Genomic DNA, 6,594 nt, shown 5'->3' on the forward strand with positions numbered 1-6,594 from the left:
GTTAAAAAAAAAACAACAGGAGAGAGGACAGGGTGAAATTAAAAGCGAAATTCCCAATAAAGGAAGAAGGCAAAGAAAATAGGAGGCTTGCCTCAAAATCCTTTTATCGTATAGAGGTGTGCCGTGGCCCAGATGGCAAAAGAATCGAAGAGAAACTGTTTTGGTCTTGAAGAGACTAACTTTAAAAAAATATATATTTATTAAAGTTTTTTAACACAATTTTTCTCCCTTACAAACAATAACCCCCCCCCCCCCGGTAACAAAAAAAAAACGAGAAATCACGCAGAGCAAGATGTATACATGGCAAAATGATATATTTACACAGCTTTGTACACTGGCCCTCACCCGTACGTGCCAGTTTCCCCAACCCTTCATGTTATCTCTTGCTCATCCACCCTCCCAGGCAGTCCCCCCTTCCCCCCCCCCCCCTCCCCCTCCCTCCCAGGACGTCCCCCCCCCAAGGTTGCTGCTGCTGCTGACCGACCTTCCTCTAACGCTCCGCGAGATAGTCTAGGAACGGTTGCCACCGCCTGTAGAACCCCTGCGCAGACCCTCTCAAGGCGAACTTAATCCTCTCCAACTTTATGAACCCAGCCATATCATTTATCCAGGTCTCCAGGCTGGGGGGCTTCGCCTCCTTCCACATTAGCAAGATCCTTCGCCGGGCTACTAGGGACGCAAAGGCCAGAATGCCGGCCTCTTTCGCCTCCTGCACTCCCGGTTCGTCCACTACTCCAAATATTGCTAGCCCCCAGCTTGGCTTGACCCGGACTTTCACCACCTGAGATATTGCTCCCGCCACTCCTCTCCAGAACCCCTCCAGTGCCGGGCATGACCAAAACATATGGACATGGTTTGCCGGGCTCCCTGAGCACCTTCCACATCTGTCCTCCACCCCAAAGAACCTACTCAACCTCGCCCCCGTCAAGTGCGCTCTGTGGACCACCTTAAATTGTATCAGGCTGAGCCTGGCACATGAGGAGGAGGAATTAACCCTACCTAGGGCATCAGCCCACAGACCTTCCTCGATCTCCTCCCCCAGCTCCTCCTCCCATTTACCCTTCAACTCTTCTACCAGCGCTTCCCCCTCTTCTTTCAACTCCTGGTGTATTTCCGACACCTTGCCCTCCCCGACCCATACACCCGAGATCACCCTATCTTGAACTTCTTGTGCCGGGAGCAACGGGAATTCCCTCACCTGTCGCCTCACAAAAGCCCTCACCTGCATATATCTAAAGGCATTTCCCGGGGATTGAAGATACTAACTCAAAGGGTAGTCAGGACAGACTCGTTAATAACATTCAAATGGGAATTGGATGTGAGACTGAAAAAATTGTGGGGCTTTGGCGGGAGAGTTGGGGAATAATTAGATATCCTTAGAAAAGCCAAAAAATACAATCGGCCTAATTGACCTCTTCCAGTGCTTTGAAGTTAATTTCACATTTTTGTTTTATTTGTTTATGGGATGTGGGCCTCGCTGGCTAGGGCAGCATTTATTGCCCATCCCTAGTTGCCCTTCAGAAGGTGCTGGTGAGTTGCCTTCTTGAACCGCTGCAGTCCCTGAGGTGTAGGTACACCCACAGTGCTGTTAGGGAGGGAGTTCCAGGATGTTGCCCCAGCGCCAGTGAAGGAACGGCCAATATATTTCCAAGACAGGGTGCTGAGTGACTTGGAGGGGGAACCTCCAGGTGGTGGGGTTCCCAGGTATCTGCTGCTCTTGTCCTACTAGATGGTAGCGGTCGTGGGTTTGGAAGGTGCTGTCTGATGAACCTTGGTGAGTTACTGCAGTGCATCTTGTAGATGCCACTGTTTGTCGGTGGTGGAGGGACTGAATGTTTGTGGAAGAGGTAGCAATCAAGGGGGCTGCTTTGACCTGGATGGTGTCGAGCTACTTGAGTGTTGTTGGAGCGGCACTCATCCAGGCAAGCGGAGAATATTCCATCACACTCTTGACTTGTACCTTGTAGATGGTGGACAGACTTTGGGGGGTCAGGAGGTGAGTTACTCGCCATAGGATTTCTAGCCTTTGACCTGCCCTGGTAGCCACAGTAAAAATATGGCTCGTCCAGTTCAGTTTCAGATCAATGATAAACCCCCCCCCCCCCAGGATGTTGATTGTGGGGGATTCAGCGATGGTAATGCCATTGAATGTCAAGGGGCGATGGTTAGATCCTCTCTTGTAGGAGATGGTCATTGCCTGGCACTTGTGTGGCACAAATGTAACTTGCCACTTGTCAGCGCAAGCCTGGATATTGTCCGGATCTTGCTGCATTTGGACATGGACTGCTTCAAATGGTGCTGAATGGTCATCTGCAAATGTACCCACTTCTCACCTTATGATGGAAGGGAGGTCATTGGTGAAGCAGCTGAAGATGGTTGGGCCTAGGAAGCTACCCTGAGGAACTCCTGCAGTGATGTCCTGGAGCTGAGATGATTGACCATGGCAGATAGAATGAATTGAGGCTTCAGAGTTGTGAGGAAGGCTGTCAGCACTTGCAAGCTTTGATCGGCAATCATGGATCATGGCTTAAAACAATTCCTGCCCATGTAATATTTAGCAGAGAGGTTTTTCCTCTTTGGAATTCGCCCGCAGCCCATGACAGTTCCTTGGCCAACTGTGGGAATTTCAATGACTATTAGAACAAGCTCGGTTCGAGTTTGGGGAATCGTGCTGGGTCTCTTATTTCGGGTGAGGCCAAGGGAGCTTTGTCCAGTAAAGCTCTTCAGCTAGGCCTGTGGCTTTACTGTCGCCAACCAGCTGGCAATCTGCAATTAAAAGGGAAATCGGCTTTCTAATCCAGGGAATGTAAGGAAAGCGGGATAATCAGGGAAGTGATCGCTGTGTGCAGCAGGCTGTGCTGTCTGAGTGTTGCATTTTTGCATAAGTAAAGCAAATGGTGCAAATTCTCAGCAAATGGTGCATTTTTGACGATTAACTTCACTCGTAACTATTGTAATAAAGGGAAAAAAGGGTGAATCCGGCGAACGAGGCTCATTTAGATATGCTGAACTGGGTCAGTGAGGGAGCTTTTTGAGCATCACAAATCTCACAAGAGGCCTCTCACGAGATCCAATGGCCTTGCCCCGATACCAAGTCAGGCACAACAAGGCCGCTGAATCGCACCCGTTGCATTGTATGGTTTTAAGGACAGCTTTGCTTTTTTGGAGGCAGAGGTGCAATTAAAGCATCGTAAAAGCTTGGGCTAATGGACTTTTGTTTATAATTATTGGTTCCCTCGGAATCGATTATTAGAGAGATTGGCCGGAATTCTCTGGCCCTTGTGTCACCTTTTTTGCCAGCAGCGCATCCCCGCCCACGGGTTTCCAGGTGGTGTGGGGTGCCTTCAATGGAAAATCCCATTGACAAGCGGCAGGAATATAGAATCCCGGCCCACCAGTGAACGGTGTGCCACCAAGAAACACGTGGCTGCGAACCGGGGAATGCCGCCCATTGTATTCAGCTTTTTAAGATGATGTTGTTAATGGAAGGGGCTGCAGCAGTTTCCAGAGGTTCAGTTCAGTTTATGATCTGTCTGTGAACAGACAAGCTCCTTCTCTCCCAGCAGTTTAGTTAAAGATGATTTTTGTCTGTGAACAGAACAGAGGTTTATGAAAAGGCTGTCAGGCTGTCAGTAGTTTGACACAGACAAGAATCTGCAGGCTGTTTCCTGAAGGATCTCTTTCTCAAAGTGGCTTATCCAAGACATCTCTTTACAGCAGGTATTCCTGAGTCTGCTAACTATATTTAAAAGTGGATTGTGACTGAGATGAGGTTTGCTTGAGTAGAGATAAAAGATAGCAGTTAGTAATTAGTGTTTCTTTGTCATTGTTAAGCATTGTTTAACTGGTAATTGCAAACTATTTTCTTGTGTGACGTTAAAAATATTTTAATCCTGTGTTAGTAATAAAGTTTGTTTTAATATACCTTATCCCTATTTGTGTGTTAAATCACTCCTGTTATGGGCCAGGGTTTAGAGAACCCCAAAGTGTATCATGGAGTTCACCTGACCCACAACTTTTAATAGATTGTGGTATGGGGAGCACGCGGCCCACTCTACAGGTGTGGTACAGCAGAAATGGAAAAGTATTTTTTAAAGCAAAACAATGTTTATTCTATGAACTCAAGTTAACCTTTTTAAAACATACAGTGAACATCTTTGCAACCATCAATTCAAATACAACCCCCAAAGAATACAACGCTAAGTAATGCTTACGCTGTCCTTTTAACATCCAGAAGACTTACAAAAAACATAACCTTTAACAGAAGCACATCAGGTTAAAGTCACTACTCAGAACATTTATAATCCTGAATTACCAAATGATCAAGAGATAGTCTTTTCATGGCAGAAAGAACAGCAGTACAGCTGTTTTGTCTGGCTTCAGCTCCAACACTGAAAAACCAGACCAAAGAAACACAGACACTTCCAAGCTTTTCTCAAAGTGATACTAAAAAACAGAGCCAGAGCTCAGCTCCACCCACACTCTGACATCACTGCAGTAACATGAGCAGCCAAACATTTCTTAAAGTGACATTCTCATGACACTCCTGAAGCAAAGTTTCTGTCCAGTCTCCTAGCAACTGTTAGGATGTGGTCCAGGATCTTAATACATGTTGTACTCAAGTGGCCCCAATATTTAAGATTGGTGAAGGGTTCCAAATAAATGCCTATTTTAATTTTTTTAAACGTGTTGCTTATGCCTGGCTGACAGACAGCAGTAAGTTACATTCCTGAAACTAACAATGTGTGCAGGCAAGTAAGTCTCTTTCTGACCAGTTTGATTCTTCACTCAAACTTTTCCCATTCATTATTAATGCTCCTCTGGTTGCAACTCAGCATTGTTTTGTTCCTAAACACACCATTGGCCTGTCCAATCACTCCCTGCAGCTCTGGAATACTAACACAGAGCTGTGAGCTGAACCGAGGAGCCTGGGGATTTATTCACGGGCTCAGAGCAAGATTTATATTCAGCCAAGCACAGCGTTGTCAATCCACACTCTTCTGATGTTCCGGCTTTGATCTTTCTCCCTTGTTCTGGGGTTGAAAAGAAGCAGGTGAGATCAGTTGCGAATAAAGCTGAACATTTGAAATGAATTTCAACCCACGCTGATGAATCTCTCAGACTAGGGTCCGTTTTGAAACGTTGCCGTTGCTTCGGGTGAAGTCTCTTCTGTATTGTGTCTTGTTATGCTCTAGGTGTAGCATAAGCGGCTTCCTTGTGGTGCACTTGACAAAGGAAGGTTCAGACGTGGAGATAACTTCAACATGTTTATTAAACTATTTACACTTCTATTACTCGGGTTCGACACTACTGCTAATCCTACTTAATCCAATTTTGCACTGAGTGCTGAATTTGGTGCTTTTTGAGTGCGATAGTGAGAGTTTGGTGACCGAGGGAGTATAAGGCTTCATTTTTATCTAAAGTTTAGTCTTTCTTTTATTTAGTTAATTAACTTAAAAGTTGCTGTTTGGTTTAGAAGAAGGTGAATTTTCAATCAGCTTTAAACAGGCTTCTACTTCTAGGCACTTGCAGCTGGAGCTTGTTAATTAGTTAATTGGATTAGGCCAGTTTTTCAGAGGCTAGATTCACAGTATAAAAGTGATCCCCTACAGTGCAGACTTTGGTTGCACTGAGTGCTGAATTTGGTGCTTTTTGAGTGCGATAGTGAGAGTTTGGTGACCGAGGGAGTGCTGAATTTGGTGCTTTTTGAGTACGATAGTGAGAGTTTGGTGACCGAGGGAGTTAGGTGAGGAGGGAGTAAGGTGCTCCTTTCATTTTGTTTCCGACATTTCCGCAAAGAGTGCGAAGAGAGCCAGGAGTTTACAGGAAGTGTAGCTGACTGGGAGCAGAGTCGAAGGGCGGAGATCTAGTTAGTCCACACTGCAGCTACATTCTTTAAGGTAAGAGGGGATGGAGGCTAGGCCAGTTACATGCTCCTCCTGTAGGATGTGGGTGGTGAGGGATACCACCGGTGTCCCCACTGACTATACCTGCGGGAAGTGCACCCAACTTCAGCTCCTCAAAGACCGTGTTAGGGAACTGGAGCTGAAGCTGGATGAACTTCGGATCATCCGGGAGGCAGAGGGGGTGATTGAGAAGAGTTACAGGGAGGTAACCACACCCAAGGTACAGGACAAGAATAGCTGGGTTACAGTCAGGGGGAAAAAAACAAACAGGCAGACAGTGCAGGGATCCCTCGTGGCCGTTCCCCTTCAAAACAAGTATACCGTTTTGGATGCTGTTGGGGGGGGATGACCTACCGGGGGAAGGCCCTAGCGGTCAGGTCTCTGGCACGGAGTCTGGCTCTGGGGCTCAGAAGGGAAGGGGGAAGAATAGAAAAGCAATAGTTGTAGGAGATTCAATGGTTAGGGGAATAGATAGGAGATTCTGTGGTCGCGAGCGAGACTCCCGGAAGGTATGTTGCCTCCCGGGTGCCAGGGCCAGGGATGTCTCGGATCGTGTCTTCAGGATCCTTAAGGGGGAGGGTGAGCAGCCAGAAGTCGTGGTGCACATTGGTACCAACGACATAGGTAGGAAAAGGGGTGTGGAGGTAATAAACAAGTTTAGGGAGTTAGGCTGGAAGTTGAAAGCCAG

Source organism: Scyliorhinus torazame, chromosome 27, assembly GCF_047496885.1.
Source record: "Scyliorhinus torazame isolate Kashiwa2021f chromosome 27, sScyTor2.1, whole genome shotgun sequence".
NCBI classification, from domain to species: domain Eukaryota; kingdom Metazoa; phylum Chordata; class Chondrichthyes; order Carcharhiniformes; family Scyliorhinidae; genus Scyliorhinus; species Scyliorhinus torazame.